General features: G+C 34.6%; 1 protein-coding gene across 2 annotated transcripts in view; it reads right to left on the bottom strand.

Moving 5' to 3' along the window:
• THSD7A (thrombospondin type 1 domain containing 7A) overlaps window positions 1–19,802 on the bottom strand; it is a 773,396-nt gene extending 753,594 nt beyond the window's left edge. Inside the window, exons 1-2 of one of the 2 annotated variants that reach the window (XM_087861023.1) lie at window positions 19,624–19,802; window positions 19,353–19,546 (exon numbers count right to left, since the gene is read on the bottom strand). The gene's annotated coding sequence lies outside the window, so the exon portion shown is untranslated. The remainder of the gene's footprint in view (window positions 1–19,352; window positions 19,547–19,623) is intronic. The other variant, XM_087861022.1, reaches the window with a different exon arrangement.
• Between the last annotated feature and the right edge of the window lie 19 nt (window positions 19,803–19,821).

Genomic DNA, 19,821 nt, shown 5'->3' with positions numbered 1-19,821 from the left:
AACATGAATTTTAGTTCCCTTGCCTTTATCACTTATACAAGATAGGTACCTTCTGACTTCAGCCCATGAAAAATTTTCAAAAGGTGAATGAAACACTGTAATAAAAGAAAAACATCCACATAACTTAAAAACACATGAGGAAATCTTGAATTCAAACACTGTAATTTGGAAAACAGCCTTGTATCCTTATAAGGCTTATATTTTTGCTTTGAAACAACACATGGTCTGCGCATTTGCCACACCTAGGAGATGTCTAGGCTACTTATACATCTTGTTAACAGTTTCATAGCTCTACGACCACATGGTGATCAAAAATTCTTTCCTGAGGTATTTTGTCAAAATGAAATTAATTTTACTATTATGTGAGAAAATACTAATTTGGGGTATAGCTGAAAGTATTATTTCTCACCTAGGTTCTATGTGAGGTTCTGATATGGAAAATAGGTCAGTGGAACTTTGGAATGATTTGCGCCAAGAGGGAAAAAAATAATCTTATATAATATCAATTATATAATTAAGTATGTGGGCAATTATTATAAATCATATCATCTATTGGCACCTGGGTCTTAATATTTAAAAAGAAATTCTTCAGGTTATTTTTTCTTTATTCAAGACTATATTTAAGCCACCTGTTTTCTGATAATTGTGGACAAAAATTTTAAGGCTCAATAATCTATATAATTATGTTCAGAATTATTTGTAGGTAGTATAACTGGTATCAGCATGAAATAGTTTAGAATTAATAATCCAGGGGTTATTTTTATTACACAAAAGTATCACACTTAATATTATTTCTGCTCCTCTCAGCTACAGTCTTTCATTCAAAAGCAGAATTCTGTACCCCACTTATGAGTAAACCACTTGGGCAGTCACCCAGAGAACAAAGAACATCCATAAAAGAAAAAGATAGGTATAAGGCATTTTCCCTAAAAAAAGAAAAATAAGCTATATCTAGAAATATAAAACTGGCACTAAGCACTTTATTTAAAAAAAAAAAGAAAGAAAAATACCAACCTTCACAAAAATTATAATTAATAAAGACAATGCTGAAAACAGATTTTGAAGATTTGGACTAAGAATTTGAAAAAAATATATAAGCCAATAGGGAACATAAGCATTGAGAAACAAAGCAGAATATCTAACATACTTGGAAATCACAAGATATGAATCCAGACTTGATTAAAAAGGTGACATTCTGACAAACACCAGGGTGAATTTTATTGCAATTTCTCAGTGAAAAAGGAATATGGAAATCCATTGTCTATTGCACATAATTATGTTCCCAGTTGATTGCATACTAAATTTTATATAGTTCTCATTTTACAGTGAGTTTAGTGATTCTAAACATAAACATAGAGTGTTCATAGAGTCCTAATAAAAGAATCCTCCCAGGCATATTTGCCACAATGACCTCTATGTAATTAGCCAAGTTCTGGTGCCAGGAGTACAAGAAAACAAATAACATTCTCACAGATGATTGTTTTTAACAAGGCTTATTTTTGTTTGGGTGTTTTACTTATTACATATGCATGCCTCTTGCAAAACTAAACTTTATAAGAATGTTAAGGTTAGAAGCGAGGTTCTGTAATTTTCCATTAGTCATCAGGTACTAGATTTAAACAGCAGATTGTGTCTTTCAATTGGTTTATTTGGCTGGTGCCAAAGCCTATTCAACTGTTCCCTGCCTGTTATTTACTTTTGTATTTGTGACTCAAAGTATTGCTGCCAAGTATTCTATGAGCTCTCCAAAATATTTTAATGCAAATAGGTTGGAAATGTCATCAAGACAATTATATTAAGGAAAAAGTTCAAGTAAATCCACAAGCAAATGGAGGGGGGCAATTCCATGTAGATCATTAATTCTAAATAATGAGGATAATAAAAGTAAGGCACTGATGATATACTATGTATTTAACATTAGCTGGGAAATAATGATTAAGCAGTAAAAACATGAAACTGTGATTGGAAAGTGATGAGCACATTCCAAGCAGAAAACAGAGCAGAAAAGAAACCACCGTGGCAGGAAGAATAAGACAGGAAAGGCAAGAGAGCAAGGACTGCAGAGTCCTGGCAGTGTTTGTACTTGGATTTTTTTGCAGATGCCATCAGTATCCCATTAAATAGCCATCCCAGCCAACAATCAAGCTCAAATGCCCAAGGTCAGATACTGAGGGGCTAAATTTTGCAACAAATGTGACCAGACGAACAAAAGGGCACACTTGTGTGGAATTAATCAGCCAGCTCAGCAGGACCCAATTCTCATTCCTTTTTTCTAGTATCCGACAACATTCTCTAACTCCTCTAGATTAAAGTGCAAATGGCGTATTGCTGTTATCATCTGGTATCAACTCGGTTAGGCCACTGTCAACTTTGCCTTTTGGTTTACAAGATTCAATCCATATCTATGTCTGTTTCAAAATTTTGAGTATCACATGCCTATTTTATATCTCATTGAAGTTGAGATATATAATAAACAATGGCTTTTATGACATTTACTTTATGTATTGAATTTAAAAGTTTCATCCAAATTATTTATGATCAGATCAGGCCAGGTGTATAGGAGAAAATGCAGCTATTCAAATACAGACAAAGCAACAAATCCCATTTATTATTCACCCTCATTATTTTAATTTTTTAATAAAATTAATTTATTTCAAAATGATAGCATACAACACTAACATTTATTTCAAAACCAACATATGGTTCCTCTATTTCATGGAATAGCATTGTGGAGACAGTACAGTGAATGAGAAAAATACATAGACACAAGAAGGAACTTTAAAGTTCACACAGGTACTAAAGGTCAGAAGAGGCAACAGGTTCAAAATCCAGGAAAACAGTTTGGGCAACAGAGATAAGAAAGTGAAGCAAAAAGACCAGGCAACACAGGCCAGACAAAGGCAAACCTTCATACAATAGGAATTTAGAGCCAAACTCTGAATATTAATGGGAATCATGGGATACCAACATCAAAAAGGGCCTCAAACTTATGAAGTAGATTTATGAACTTATTATTTGAGGGAAAAATATGAAGTATTGAGGCTCAGAAATGAAAAGACAAGACAGGGGTGCCTGGGTGGCTCTGTCTGTTAAGCGTCTGACTTGATTTCTGCTCAGGTCATGATCTCAGGGTCATGAGATGAAGCCCCACCTTGGGCTCTGCTTGAAGTCAGCTTGAGATTCTCTCTCTCCCTCTGACCCTCGCCCTACTTGTGTTCTATAAATAAATAAATAAATAAATAAATAAATAAATAAATAAATAAATAAATTCTTAAAAAAATAAAGACAAAACAAATAGGAACCTCCAGGCTGGAAGATGAAGTAAGGTGAAAAGAAGGAAAAATGTGCCTAATACTTTGACCTTTTTTAAGCATGAATTTTGAATGTTTTATTAAAGTCTAATTTATGTATATTAAAAATGAAGATCTTAAGTGTTTCATTCAAAAAGCTGGACAATTGCGTGCAACCCTTTATCCATCCCAACAATATAAAGAACATTTATATAATCTCAGAAAGTTCCTTTATGCCCACTGCCTATCCATTTCTACCTCCACCTGAGACTACCACTTTCAGATTTCTTTAACCATATGTTAGTTTTGCCTTTTCTTGGAATTCATGCAAATGAATCATTGTACACATTTCTTTTTTGCACGTAGATTCTTTTATACAACAAAATGTTGGTGAGATTTATCCACGTTGCTTGCATCAGTAGTTTGTTCCTTTTTTGCTGAGTAGTATTCCACTATATGAACGTACAAATGTACATCATTTGGTTTACCCTCTTGATAAATATTTGTTGTTGTTGTTTTTAATTCAAATACTAGCCTAGTAAGGATAGGCTGCTATGAATATTTATGTACAAGTCTTTTTGTGGGTGTATGTTTGATGTCTCTGCAGATAGCTGGGTTACAAGATAGATGTTTAACTTTATAAGAAACTGACAAGATAGTTGTCCAAAAAATTTATTTTTACATTCCTACTAACAACTTATGAGCATTTTTAAAAAGATCTTTAAATTTATTTTAGAAAATGAGTGTGCAGTTGGGGGGAGGGGCAAAGGGAGAGAATCTTCAAGCAGACTCCCCATTGAGTGTGGAGCCTGACACAGGGCTCAATCCCACAACCCATGAGATAATGGCCTCAGCAGAAACCAGGAGTCAGACACTCAACCAAATGAGCCACTCAGGTGCCCCACAGCTTATAAGCACTTTAGTTGCTCCACACGCTCACCAATAGAGAGTTCTTAAGTACCCCTACAATATTAATAGTTTACATTACTATGGTAACTTTTTTATAATTAATAAACCAATATTAATGAATTTGGTTTTTCAGGTGTTTTTGTTTTTGTTTTTGGCCCTTTAAGTGGATGGCCAGCAGTGTACCATAATAATTTTAATTTGCATTTCCTGATGACTAATGGTGTTCATTACCTTTTCATTTTCCAACTGTCCATTACTACATATACCTTTGCAAGATGTCTGCCATGTCTTTTGCCCATTTTTTAATTGGATGTTTTGCCTTTTTACTGTTGATTTATAAGAGTTTCTATATATTCATGGTCTTTTGTCAGACTATTGTATTTCCCAGTCCATAACCTGCCTATTTGATGGTGTACTTGGTAAGAAGAAATACTTAATTTTGATAAACACCAACCAATACATCATTGTTTTCCTTCTATAGTCCTGCCTAATAAATCTTTTAACAAATAATACATTTAATATGTAATTTAATATATAAATCGTCTAATAAATCTTTTCCTGCCCTAAGTAAGAAGTATCAGAGAATTCCTGTGTACCCTACACCCAATATCCAATCGTATATTTGTTATAATTAATGAACCAATATTGATACATTTATCAAACTTTATTCTCATTCCCTTAGTCTTCACCTAAGGTACTTTTTCTCTTTCAAGCCTCCCATCCAGGACACAACATTGCACTTAGTCGTCATGTTTCCTTAGGCTCCACTTGGCTGTGACAGTTTTCTCAGACTTCCATCGTTATCAGAGACCTTCACAGTTTTGAGGAGTACCAGTTCGGTATTTTGTAAAATGTCCCTCAGTTAAGATTGACTTTTTGTTTTCTCATGATTAGATTGGGTGTGATGGTTAATTTTATGAGCCAGCTTGGCTAGGCCACAGTATCAATGTTCAGTCAAACATTATTCTAGATATTTCTGTGAGGGCATTTGTGAATGAAATTTACATTCAAATCAGTGGGTTTTTGAGTACAGCAGAATGTCCTCTATAAGGTAGATAGGCCTCATTCAATCAGTTGAAGGCCCTGAATACAATAAAAGATTGATCTCCCCAGAGCAAGAGGAAATTTGACCAGCAGATAGGCTTCAGACTTGAACTGTAACTTTGGTTCTTCCTGGGGTTTCCAACTCTTTCTCTCTCTTTCTCAATATCAATATAGATACAGACAGAGAGTATACATCCTGTCGGTTTTGTTTCTTTGAAGAATCCTTACCAGTACTGCATTTATAGGTTTTTGAGACAAAGACTTGAGGTAAAGTGACAATCTCATCCTATTATACCAAGAGTACATACTATCAGCATGACTTACCATTCATGTTAACCTTGATTGCAGGTAGTGTGGCTCAGATTTCTCAACTGCAGTTACTATTTTCCCCTCTTTCCTTACTGTGCTCTTTGGAAATCATCATATGCAGCCCACAGTTATGCAGGAGGGAGTTATTTGAGAGAAGAATATCTACAAACATTTTTTCAAATTCTTCTACATAGGTCATTTGTCTATTCCATTTATTTATTCAGTCATTTATTTATATCTGTATGAACTCAAGGATATATATTTTATAATTTGGATTATCATCTAACACCACCTCATTTATATTGTTGCTGGAAGTGTACAAGCTTTGGCCATTGGGAACTCTTTCCATTTGCTCTTGTGTCCCCTTGATATACCATCTCATTGTGGGGTTCTGACTTGTGTGCGTGTTTTGGTTTGTTTGTTTCCTTAAGCAATTCCTTATTTTCCGGTACTACAAGTTTCTCCAGGCTCATCCTGTAGAATTTCTGATTCAGTTCTAGAATAATCCATTTATCCCAGGAGCCCTAGTTCGTTTTATTAAGGAATGGTATTAGAAATCAAGGTCTGGCTACTAGGTGTACTTGTTTCTACTGGGGTGTTACTGCTTCCATGCCCTCTCTACTGATAAGGAAAGGAAATCTATGTGTGTATACTAACCTGTGTATATAAAAGAATCCGTAAACATTTCTGTATGTAACTATCTGCATCTGTATTAAGCTAAACATGAGTTTATACTGACATATCCAGCTGTAATCCATATTGCATTGATTATTGTAGCCTCTTCCCCTTGTTTATCTGTAACTTCCCAATCCAATATTGAAAACCCTGGCTACCAGGGTGTCTACCATCCCATCACTTAATTATTCAATTCCCATATATCTGTATGGTGGTATCTGAATTGGTGTTCTGCAGCTCTGCCTGAAACAATTTTATAAACTACAGTACAGTGTCTATGTACATTTTCTTTTGCCTTTAGACTCCAAGACTTCATTTCCAAAGTTATTTAGGTATCTTTTCCTCCCAATACCTTCAGCAAGGTCATTTCATCTATTTATAATATACTATTTTGTTTGCATCAATCCTGGGATCTCATACTTGATAAATTATTTTTTTTTAATTTACCTACCTTTAGGCTCATTCTCTGTATTGTAAAGTTCTATGGGTTTTGATAATCCATAGTGTCATGTGCCCTCCATTAAAGTATTATACAGAATAGCTTTACCATCCTAAAAAAAAAAAAAATACCTTGTGCTTTCCCTCTTCAACCTGCTTTCCCTCCTGCTGAAAAGCCTGGCAATAGCTAATGTTTTTACCTCATGAAAAACCTACCTCCCCACTGCCTCATGTAGTTTTGCCTCCAGAATATCATGTAATTGGAATCATAAAGTAAGACTTTTCAAACTGGTTTATTTTTTTCTATATAAACATCCAGTGGTTCCAGATTAAAAGACTGTTTCTTTCACTACTGAGTTGATTTTGTTTGAGTTTGTTGAGTTTGATTTTGTGGGAGTCTAATTCTGAACTTTGTTATGTTCTATTGATCTTATTTGTCTATCCTTATGGAAATGATACATTATCTTAATTACATTAACTTTATAGCTTGAAATCTGAAATTACAAGTCATTCAATTCTGTTGTTCTTTGGCAAGATTATTTTGGTTAATTCCCTCCATTTGCACATAAATTATACAATCTGTTGATTTTATCAAAAAAGACTTCTAGGACTTTGATTTGGATTGAACTTAATCTATAGACCAATTTGAAGAGAAAATAATATCTTAATATTGAACCTTCTAATTTGTGATACTAGTATATCTATTTATTTCAGTCTTCATTAATTTCTCTTAAATATTTTGTAGTTTTTAGAATAGGTATCTTGCATGAGTTTTATTATTCTATGTATTTAATTTTTTAATGCAGTTATAAATGGCATTTTTAGATTTTTATTTGCCAATTGTCATTACAAGCCTATATCATTACAATTGATTTTGTATATTTATCTTGTGTCCTAAGTATTTATTAAAATAATTTATTGCTTCTGGTTATCTTTTTTTTTTTTGGAGCCATATTAATTCTGCATACAAAATCCTGTTTCTTTGCAGTTTTGTTTATGAACTTCATGTATTTCAATCTTTTTCGTGTTTTATTGCACTGGCTAGGAGTTAAAAGAAACGCTGATAGAAGTTAATGAGAGCAGATATCCTTGCCTTGTTCCTGATCTTGGTGGAAAGGCATTTACTAGTTTATCATCATACATGATTCTATCCTAATTTGGTGACATTTTTATAATGAATGAGTACTGAAAAGCTAGTCACTAGTTTTCGGCATTCATTTAGATGATCACATGATTTTTCTTATTTTGAGAATTATTTTGTGAATTACATAGATTTTCAATGGTAGCCACTAGCATTATTCTTTTATGTATTTCTGTATTGAATCTGCTAATATTAACAAATTTTGAATTTATGATCATGAGAAGGGGTATGGGTTTGTAATTTTCCTTTTAGGTATTGTATTTAATGGTTTTTGATATCAAGGCTATACTGCTTCATAAAATGAGTTGGGAATTGTTCTTTCCTGTTTTTAAGAATTTATTTAATATTAGTTTTATTTCTTTACTTAATATTTGATATAATTCAATAGGAAAGCCATCTGAAATTTGCATTTTGTGAGGTTTTGATAACAATTTCAATTTCCTTAAAAGATATGAGGCTACATGGATTTTTCTATTCCTTTGTCAATTTGGTAAGAAATTCACTCAATTATATAAGTTACTGAATTAATGAACATAACACAGAACTTCTCAACTTCTACATTATGGGTATTTGGGGCTGTGTAGATTTTTCTTATGGGAGGATACTCTGTATTTTGTAGGATGTTTAGCAACATCCTTGGCCTATATCCACTAAGATTCCAGTAGCACCTCTTCTTCCAGGTTGTGACAGCCAAACTACTTTTCAGATATTCCCAAATTTCCCTTTTGGGCAAAACAGTCCCCAACTGAGAACCACTGGCATAAAGTTATTCATAATACCTCATAATTGTATCTTTAATGTTTGTAAGACACATAATGATATTCACTATTTTTTAATGATACTAGTAATTTATATTTTCTCCATTTTTCTTTGTTAGGGGCTTATCAAATTTATTAATCACTTCGAAGAACTGACTTTGACTTTGTTTTCTCTGTTTATTTTTACTTCATTAATTTCTAATTTTATATGTATTATTTCTTTCTTCTTCTTAAGTAGGGTTTAATTTTCTCTTTTGTTTTCTAATGTAAAAGCTGTGCCTCTTCCTTCTTTCCTAATATAGGCAATTAATGTTCTAAATTTTCATTTTACACCAGTTTTGGATGCATCCTACAAATTTTGATATATTGTATTCTCATTATCAAAGAGTTTAAAATACTTCTCATTTTCCTTGTGATTTCTTCTGTGATTCACAGGTTATTTAGAAGAGAATTACTTAATTTCTAAATATTTGCATTTTCCAGATATTTTTATTACTTATTTCTAATCTGTCGTCATAGAACATGTATTATATGTTTCTGATATTTTGAAATTTATTGAGACTTTTATTATGCTAGCATATAATTGGGTCTATCTTGCTGAATGTTCTTTATGCAGCTGAAAGGAATTTGTACTTGTAATTGATGGAGTGCATATTCTAATAAATTTACTGGATCAAGTTAGTACACAGTGTTATTCAAATCTTCTATACTTTTCTTGATTTTCTGTCTACTCTTCTATTAACTATTCCAGATTTGTCTATTTCTCCATTTATTTGTTCACTATTGTTTTGTGGCTTTAAGTCTCTGTCAGCAGCTGCATACATATTGAGACTTGTTATATCTTCTTAAACAATGACTTTTACCACCATGAATTTGTCTTTGTATCTCTGGTAATACTATTTTTTTCTTGAAGTCTTATTTTTCTGATATTAATATGGTGATATAGTCTTTCTCATGCTTACTGTTTTCATAGTATATTCTCCCTTACCTTTTTACTTTAGATATATTCAAATTTTACCTTCAAATGATAAAGAAAAATACAAGAACACTGCAACACTATAATTCTATTTACATATCTTGCTACATTTTGTGCCCTTTTTGACATATATTTTATTTCTACATGTTATAAACCCAAAATATATCATTACTGTATTTACTTTAGTCATAATCTTTAAAAGCAATATATAGCTATAGATATAATAGATGAAATACATATATAATAAAGATAATTTAAAAATACTTCTATATGTTTAGGCATATAGCAGGACTTCCACCTGGTATTATTTCACATTAGCCTGAAAGACTTCTAAAATTTCTGCTAGAGATGCTCTGGAGATAAATTTGCTCAGCTTTTTCATCTGAAATAGTTTTATTTTTCCTGAAATATTTAAGTGTCTTTTTTCTTAAATGTTGAATTTAAATTGACATAATTTAAAAAAAAATATTCTTAGGTCACTTTAAAAATGCCATTCCATTTTCTGTGGCATCCATTGTTTCTGATATAAAAGTCACTAGTGATTTTCTTTTTTTATCATTGTTCCCCTGTATGCAATGTGTATCTTTTTCCTGTGACTGGTATTAAGATTTTTTGTATGATTCCCTAGGTTTGCTTTCAATTTATGCTTTCAGGATTCACTAGGCTTCTTGAATATGTAGATTGATCTCTTCAGTCAGCTTGGAGATTCCTCAGTTTTTCTCTCTTCACATTATTTCTTATGCCCCCTTCTTTTTTCCTCTCCCGGGATTCTAAGTACATGTGTGCTAAGTCATTTGATATTATCCTGCAGATATCAGACACTTTCTTCCATCTGTCCCTTCTTTTTGCTCTTTATATTTGGTTTGTATAATTTCTATTAACCTGTCTTAAGTTTATAGATTCTTTCCTCTGCTGCATCCAGTTTGCTGGAAATAGTATCAGGTGGATTTTTTTATGTCTAATATTTTACTTAATTTCCTGCATTTCCTTTTTTTTTTAAACACGTCCCATGTTGTCCACTTTCGCTACAGACCCTGCACCATATTTATAATAGTGACTTTAAATCCCCTTTCAGATAATTCCAACAAACAGGCCATTTTTTTGTTTGCCTCTATTAACAGTTTTCTCTCTTGACCCAGGCTCATTTTCTTTTGCCTACACATCTCATAATTTTTACTGGATGCTGGATATTGTAAAAAAGAGAAGAGTAAGTTACATTTGCCCTAAAGAATATCTTGCTGCTTTTTCTATCAGACTTCTTGTTTGGAAGTTTGAGTCTATTGAATCTTTAGATTTGCTGTGTCTGGACTTTGTTTAAGCTCTGATTAGATTCATTTCCTTAAAATGTTCTTGGGTTCTCAGCACTGGCAAAACTCTGGAGATTGCTTTGTACCTGATAGCTCACCCACTAAACTATATGCTACTCTTTTAGCTCAAAATCCCAGCTTCCAGGATGTCCAAGGGTTGTTCTCTTTATTCCTCAGTCTTGCCTGTCTTTGTGCCTGAGTATAAATTTCTCCATCCTGTTGCCGCATCCCCAGCCTTCAGAGGGCTGCTGCGGTATATGTCATGAAGGCCTGGAATCCCCAAACAACTGCTCCCAGCAATCCTACCTCACTCCCTGCCTTTCACGTACTACTTTTGAACACTCTGACATTTTGAACAGTTAGAGGGCGGGTGCAGACTTATTCTGACTGGAGCTCCAAGTGACTGTCAGCTATCATTCCAACCCACACACAATCATTAAACATTTGGCTGCCCTCCCTTTACCTCCGTTTATGGTACATTCATGTAGTATAAAGGTACTTTATGCACCATAAACTGTTCTGTAAGAAATGAAAGCAGCTGTCATTTTCTTTTCTCTTTGGAAGTTGTTGTTGCCTTTTGGATTAAAATTTATTAAAGTTTGTGTCCTCAGTCTCTGAGAAACTTTTTTGTGTTTTGTTACGTTTTAAATGATTTTTAAAATCCTCTCTGGCTTGTGCTTCAGAAGTGGAGCAAAAGTTTCTTATAACTTCCTAACTCCTAATTGGGCTCTGTATTTTTATTATTTTATAACCCTTTCAGAGCACCTCCTCAAGGTTTTCTGGACCCAGTTCTCCACTGAGCCACAGTGGTGATAATTACTTACTAAAAAATTGAAAATACTTCCTTCTTTTCTCCCCTAACCATTTAATTTTTACTGATTGTTCTTCCTTCCATTTATGTCGTAAAGAGCTAATTGGTCCCCTGTGATTCATATCTGGCCTTGTTTCTTATTCCCGGAGTCTCTCACTCCAGTCATGTTTCCCTTCTTTCCTATCTATGCATACTTGGATTTCCTTGTACTTTGAGAACAAGTCTGACGTTTGGTAGGAAATATATAGGTAGAACTTATCTTAAGGCTTTCAGTTATCATTAATCTCAGTACCTACCACAGATGTATTGCCCAGACATTTTGCCTATATTCTTAACTTGCATTATCCTGGCTTTCTTACTCGGTTTTAAGGATTGCTTCTCCCTGAAACCTTTTGTTTCTTTATTACTAATCATCTCATCTAACCCTAAAAATCTGAAAATGCTACTTCCCAGCTGCATTCAACTTTTGGACTTGATTAGTTGTCCAACTGAGCACATAAAACTTGCTATCATTCTCTGACTTCCTCTATAGCTACAGCCACTGAAGAAAAAAAAATGTCATTTCCCCTTCCCTCTATCTACCAGAACTCCAACTTGAATAGTCCCAGTGTCTTCCAAATAACTTATTAGATATGTTGTCTCACCTGGATTGCTGTTCTGATCATTTAATTTAATATATAACCTCAAAATATGGATATGGGAGATACTAAGATACCAATACTATAAGAATATATTATTTAAATCTCAAATAATCTTCAATTTGGAAAACATTTGGATATATATTTTAGCATAGTGGGCTTCATCTATTCCTGATTACCAGTAGCTATTACTAATTTAAGGACCAGCTTGGTCTAACAGCCATCTCATTGATCTCATTCTACCAGTTTATCAGGAAATAAAATATATAAAACAAATAATGAAATTTCAAATTATGTACCTCTATTCCTCAGCTACATCACTGATTTTGTTTAAATTTAAAAATTCCTTTCTCTGAGGCACCTGGGTGGCTCCATTGGTTGAGTGTCTGACTCTCGGTTTTGGCTCAGGTCGTGGTCTCGGGGTCACGGGATTGAGCACCAATTTGGGCTCTGCACTCAATGGGGAGTCTGCTTGAAATTCTCTCTCCCTCTCCCCTTCCCCCTCATAAATAAATAAATCTTTTAAAAAAATTACAAAATTAAAAACTCCTTTCTCCAAATTCTATATATAACTCCTTCCACAGTCTCTCAGGAAATACTTAGTGAGAACCAAATCCTATTGATTCTATTTCCCAGTTATTCCTACCTATTCATCCTCTGTTCACCAGGCATCATTACCTTTGCTCTGTATCCTTCTTATATTTCTTATCTGGTCTTTCAGCCTCCAATATCCCACCCATCCACTCCCTATTCATTTTCAGCAACAATTTCAGAATAATTTTTCTAAAATGTACATATGACTTTAATGATTAGCATTAAGTCATAACTCCTTAATGCACAGGATCTTTACGACTAATTTTCTTTCTCAGTTTTCAGCCTAATTTTATTTTCTATTTTGTCCTCACATGTAGATTATGCTACAGTCATACAAATGTTTACAGTTAAATATACCATACTCTTAGATATTTTATAGCTCAAGGCTCGTGTTCACATTTCTTGCCTGTAACTCCATTTCCAGTTTCACTCAGCTAATTTCCTCTCAAATATCTCCTCCTTTAGAAGGTCTTTATTAATTCCTAAGTCTGAACCAAGTGCCATTTCTCTATGCCTCCTGTGCCAATTCTTATCATAGCACTTATCACATTATATCTGTTGATTTGCTTAACTCTCTTCTCCACTAGGCTCTAAGTAATATTAATGAGTTTGATGCCATTGAAATTAAGAACTTCTGCTCTTTCAAAGACACACTTAAGACAATGAAAGAAAAACCACATACTGGGAGAAGATTTTTGCACATCACATGTCTGATGCAGAATCCATGCTTATATTCAGAATTAAAAACTTTTATAATTCAGTAAAAATAAAATAATAATGATAAAAAAATGGACAAAATTTTGAACAGACACTTCACCAAAGATGCTGTAAGGATGGCAAATAAACACTTGAAAACATCTTCAACCTTAGTAATTTTAAAAAAAAAAAAAAAGCAAATTAAAACCATAAGAAACCACTACTGGACTATTAAAATGGCTAAACTTAACATGAATGAACTTTCTAAGAATTGACAAAGTTGTTGGTCAAAGGAAACTCTTAAGCACTGCTGGGGGGAATATAAAATGATACAGCCATTCTGGAAAACAGTTTGGCAGTTTCTTAAAATTTTAAATATAAACCTGTCATAGATGTTCTACTCCTAGGTATACACTCAAAGAAATGTAAGCAACATGTCTTGGAAAGACTTATCCATGAATGTTCATAGCAGTTTTGCTTGTAACAGAGAAAGCTGAAAGGAACCCAAGTATCCATCAATAAGTGAACAAACTGCAGTACATCCTTATAAGGGAATACTTAGTCATAGAAAGGGAGGGACTATGGTACTTGCAACAAGTTGGATGAATCTCAAAATAAGTAGATTGAATGAAAAAATCTAGAAAAAGAAGAGTATATAATATTTGATTCCATTAATGTAAAATTCTAGAAGATGCAAGCTCATCTATAATGAGAGAAAGTATATCCATGGAAGAACAGCAAGATGGAATTACAAAGGACACGAGGAAATTTTTGTGGGTATGAATATATAATTTTGATTATGGTTTCACAGGTACACGCGTATGTTCAAACTTCTCAGGTTGTACATTTTAAACATGTACAGTTAATGGTATGCCAATTATATCCCAGTAAACTTTAAAGAAATAAAAAAATAAATTAAAAATCTCCTACCTCCAGGGAATCTTCAACAATCTTTTAGTGGTACTTAGATAGCATTCTTCTATTATTCATATGCTTATATTTCATTGTTTCGTTGATTTACCTGTTTACCTCACTAGATTTTAAGCAATACAGAAGGAAAGAAATTATTTTTGAGATTGATTTCTTAGAGATAAAAGAGGTCTTTTCAGAAAACATAGATCATTTCTGTTCAAAGTAGAACACTGACTTGAATGGTCATTGTCTTGTACTGATGCCCAATGCCCTCTACTATATACTAATATTTGTTACTCTCTTAAGGTCATCATTATTAATTACTAGTGTTTGAAATTTGAAGACTAATCTGGAGATCAACAGAATTGAACATGCAATATTTCACACTGCTATTTAAGAATTTTGAAAAGTTGAAATTAGAATGTTAAACACGTATATTTTGACACACCTCTTATAAATATGTCAGCTTCTATCTGCCTCCTCTGTCTTAAATCTAAAACTAACTTGGTCATCCTATGCTTTTCTGTGGTTCATGAAAATTCCCAAAAATCTTTGTTAAGTGTCCCATGTTGGAAAATATAACAAATAATAAGGTTAACAGGCCAAGCTATATCAAACTGTCATAATTTAGGAGTCATAGTGTGGGGTGGCTTTAGAAAGCAGTGTTTGGAAAGAGGGAACAAGCACAATGAAAATTAAAAGAAAGTCTGGGGTTAACACAAAAATCTCAATAGTTATTAAGATAAAATGTAAGTAATATTTTCCCTCTAAAACTAAAGCTTTTTAGGTCTTTGTCATCAAAAAATCCTAGAAACTCTTACCAGTGTTTTGTGTTATTGTATGGAGCTGTGTTGTCTAAAGAATATGTCCTAGCCACATGTGGCTATTAAGAATTTAAATTGTGGCTACCCTAAATTGAATCAGGAAAATTTCTGATTTCATATGAAAAGTAGAATGTAAAATATCTCATTAATTATCGTTATTACACATGCTAAAATAATGTCTTGGACATATTGGGTTATTACAATTAATCCTACCTATTTCATTTTTTCTAACATGACTACTAGAAAACTCAAAGTTATGTATGGCTTGAACCTGTTGCTCAATTATATTTTTGTGGGACAGCATAGTATAGAGAATAAACAGTTTCACCCAGTGCTTGAACTGATAATTGGCATCTCAGAGGAAGAATTTCCATATTTATATTAGTCCTTTTAAGTGCTAGTCATTCTATTTTGAATAGAAGTACAAAAGAAGAAAGGATTCTAAAATTTTGATAACAATGTCACTGCATTCTAAAAGAGTTGGAGGGATACTGCTGTGTTTGTGAACAAATATTAAAGGGATGTTTTGTTATAAAAAAGAAGTCTCTAGGCTAGTCTCACAAGAGAGAGGTTGAGATAAAGGTAGCACCAACTGGTCTGTATTAAGAGAAATTCTCCATTTTCATCTGCATCAGCTTGAGAAAAATGGATTCTGGGCATCAGAATTAATAGAAAAGCATTTGAGAAAAAGCTCAATGGAAAGTCAGAGGGGGCCCCTGGGGAAGAGATGGAAGATTGGGCTCAAGAAGAAGGGGGATCACTACAACATGACTCGGTATAAGATGAACTTTGAACTTTAATAAAAATCAGTGTCATATTGTTTTAAATTGTTTCCTTTTTTTGTTCATTCATCTCTTTTTAATTTCTACAAATCTGTGGTAATCTGTTCCACATACAGCTTTCTGTTCATTAATTTGTGGTATAATGGGAAAGAACCATGTTTAAACACAGGGGAAAGGGATATAGAGAGAACAAAGAAGCATCCAGAAGCAGTGATTAGATAGCACTAAGTGATCAAGACTTGAGCCAGGGGCAAAGCACATAAAATAATGACAGTCAATTATCAACAGAGTTGTAAACCCTTCTTCTGTGAAATATTTTAAAAAAACTGGGGAATGCACTCCCTTGAAGAAGAGGTGTAATGAAACTAACATGAGTTCTCTCCTTGGTGAGCAGAGACTACACCAGGTGGAGTTGTTACTTCAGCAGCTAAGGAACTCACTGTGAATAACTTCCAAAGCCATGACTCCCTGAGGGCGGGCGATAAGTGAATTTCTTTTAATAAGTGAATTTCTTTTATTTAGGGTGAGGAGGAATATTCAGAAATGGGAGCTCTGTCATCACAAGGAAAGGTGGGTGTAACATTGCACAGGCATTCCTAGAAAACAGGCCTAGCCACCCAATCCTATGTTATGTTAATAAGGTTTGTGCTCCTCCCAGGGTGGAGACTTTGATACAATGAAGCAGAGCTAACTGTTGGACAAGGACAAGGGGTTATGGGCCTACTCCAAGAGCGGTTATAAACTGGAAGGTGTCTTGGGCTCCTTTTCTCAGGTAAGGAATGCAGGGCCTGGCTTACTTTTGAAACAGCACAGTAAGTCTTGGGGATTTTTACCACTATTTTATTGTCTCTGATATGGCTAGGCTATGTCCTGGCTTGTTAGAGACGTTAGTTTTTGCATCTCCTTTTTTCCTTAAAATCACTAACTACCGAGGTTTTTGCTCTTATTTGTTAATTCTGACACCTTCTGGAAAGTTCTGTAAGAAGTGTGTTAGGGCAAGTAGACCAGTAAGATCACAGAAAATGGGTGGGGGCCTAAAATGACTTCTCTTTCTAAAGACCCCTACACCTTTCTCTTTCTACTTACAAAAATTTCAGGTTATTTCATTTGCCTACTAATGTAAAGGGTGACTCTAGAAGACTGGAGAACTAGGTGTGGCAGGCTATTTTCTTTGGGTACCCATGGTTCTTGGTCACACCACTTCAAGGAATGAAGAGGTAGACCAGACAGAGTGGTGGGCAGCAAAGCAAGGTTTACTGAGCGATAGCGAATCGATAGTACAAAGCTCCCAAAGAGGGTGGAGACCCAAGAGGGGTGCAACCAGAATTTCCACGTCTAGGAGTTTTTATGGGCTTCTTAGTGGACTGTTTTAATCTGATTAACCCTGCACCTCTCATCCAATTAAGTTTTCGTCATCTATCAATCACATGAGAAAGGGTGGAGGGCTCCTTCCAGGGTGGTGTAAAATCCTTTTAAAGGTGGTTTCCTCTTGGGGCGGGGTGGGGGGGGTGCACGTGTCCCTCCCTGCCTGCCTACCTTCCAGCCTTCCAACTACCCTTCATTATAGGGAGTCACATGTGGAATCTCTGCTCGGGTATTTTCAGTTTCTCATCTTCTTTCATTTCCTATTTCAGATGTAATAAGCAATGAGAAAATACAACTTTAACTATAGGCTCTAACTAGATTTTTCAAAACATTATTTTGAGGTCAGGGAACACTAGATGTGGAAGTGATGAGCTCTATACGGGAGCTCCCTTAAGACTTAAACTTTAAATGTTTAAGTAATTTGATTTTTATTCATTCATTCTTACATGAAATTCATTGTATTCTATTAGAGGATTACTTATATGGTTAGGGCATTTGTATTTTTTACAATGACAATCCATAAAAGCAAAGCTACTTGGACATCTTTCCACCATTCCTCACCTTGGAGATCACTGAAGCAACTCTGAAGAACCCCTATAGCCAGAATCATGGGTGTCCCATTTCATTAATAAAATTTAAAACCCATTGCTTTAAATGTTAAACTCAATTTAAATACTGATAATACTTTTTGGACAGAGGAAATTTTTTTTAAACTGTAAAAAGAGGATAAATCTGTCCAGTGTTTTCTGAAAAGAAATGTGGGGTTACCTAGTATTCATATACGATTGAATCCTGCCTCTCTATCTCTAATTCATAATTGTCATTTCCTAAAGCTACTTTTGAAAACAAGGAGAAATAATGGCTAGCAGATAAAACACCATTGTTGTACTGCTCTAGGTCAAAATACGACCATCTTTATCTATTGGGTTTTATAATCCATTTCCTTGCCACATTAGTTCTTTAATTATTTTACAGCCAGGATTTTTACTCTGGTCCTAAAGGACAAACTTCAAGAAAATCTGTGAACCCTCTAAAAATGTACACAAAATTCTGTTACCTGTTTTCCATTGGAAGAGGGGGGACCCCAAGACGCTGATTTGTTGTAGCCAAGCTGTTTATTTTGAAAATTCAAACCATGTTAGGGGAAGATGCCATACCCTCCCCTCTTCCACCACCTTTGGAAGATTTGGCTAAACAAGAGGGGCTGAAATGATATAATCAATGTCCCACTGTTGGCCATTTAGGTTAAATGAACACACTTCCTACAGAAATCTTTTTATTTTAAAGTTCTCATTAGCTTTAGGATAAATTCCAAAGGGTGAGATTGCTGAGCTAAATGATGAGAAAATTAAAATATTTAATTCTTTCCATTAAAGTTTATTTATAATCTCTACACCCAAGGTGGCACTGGAACTCAGGACCCCGAGATCAAGAGTCCCACGCTGCACTAAGCTAGCGAGGTGCGCCAAAATTTTTAATATTCTTCATAAATACTGCCTAATTGTCAGAAGGTTATGAGATTACATTTTCGCCAATGTTGAGAAGGCTTATTATCTTACATGTGGATATAACTAAATTGTATATTATTTTGACTTGTATTTCTTAATTTTACATAGCTTCGTATTCCACGAGCCAAACAGTGATACTGCCATAAGAGAAATAAAATACTATTCCTTTTTTGGTTACTATGTATGTTGTGACCGTAATCGTAACAATAGCTAACATTCATTAAATGTTAAGTTCTCTGCAGAATTTGAGCTGGGATCTCATACCGCTGTAACCTGAGTTAAGGGGACAGGGGTGGAGGATGCTGACCCACATGCTAAAAGCAGAAGCAAAACCAAAACAAGACCCCAAAACGGGCTCCTGCCACGCTTAGTTACCTTCTGCCGGGCAAGAGGTTCTAAATTTTAAATGATGTGTCTTTTCGGCTGCCAGACGCGCGTCTACCAACCAGTTTATCCTACTCCCAGCGTCGCGAGCGTGAACGAGGACTCGCAAAGCGTGGACTAGAAGGCTGCTCAGCTGAGGCTTGAGGCAGATAGTTTTTTTTTTCCGCTTTGCAAAAAGAAAAGACCTGATAGGGGGGAAAAAAGGTGGTAGTTATTTTTAAATTTTCCAGGGCTAAGGAGGACGACTTTTACCTTTAATTACCTTTAAGTCTTGGGAGACCAAGGTAACAATACCTGGAGAGCGCACAATCACAGTCCCGGCGTTTCCGGGCTTCAGCAAAGCGGAGAAAGGACGCATGCGTAGTGCAAGCTCCTGGGTCACACGCCTCTTACGAAAACGCACTGCGCAGGCGCGCACGCAGGTTGCGGCAGCGCCTGGTCTCAGCTGATGCCGGCGTCT

Source organism: Ursus americanus, chromosome 3, assembly GCF_024610735.1.
Source record: "Ursus americanus isolate L20-20 chromosome 3, mUrsAme1.1.p, whole genome shotgun sequence".
Taxonomy (NCBI): domain Eukaryota; kingdom Metazoa; phylum Chordata; class Mammalia; order Carnivora; family Ursidae; genus Ursus; species Ursus americanus.
The sequence above is the reverse complement of the archived record's forward strand: the minus strand, read 5'-3'. Positions and strand labels throughout refer to the sequence as shown.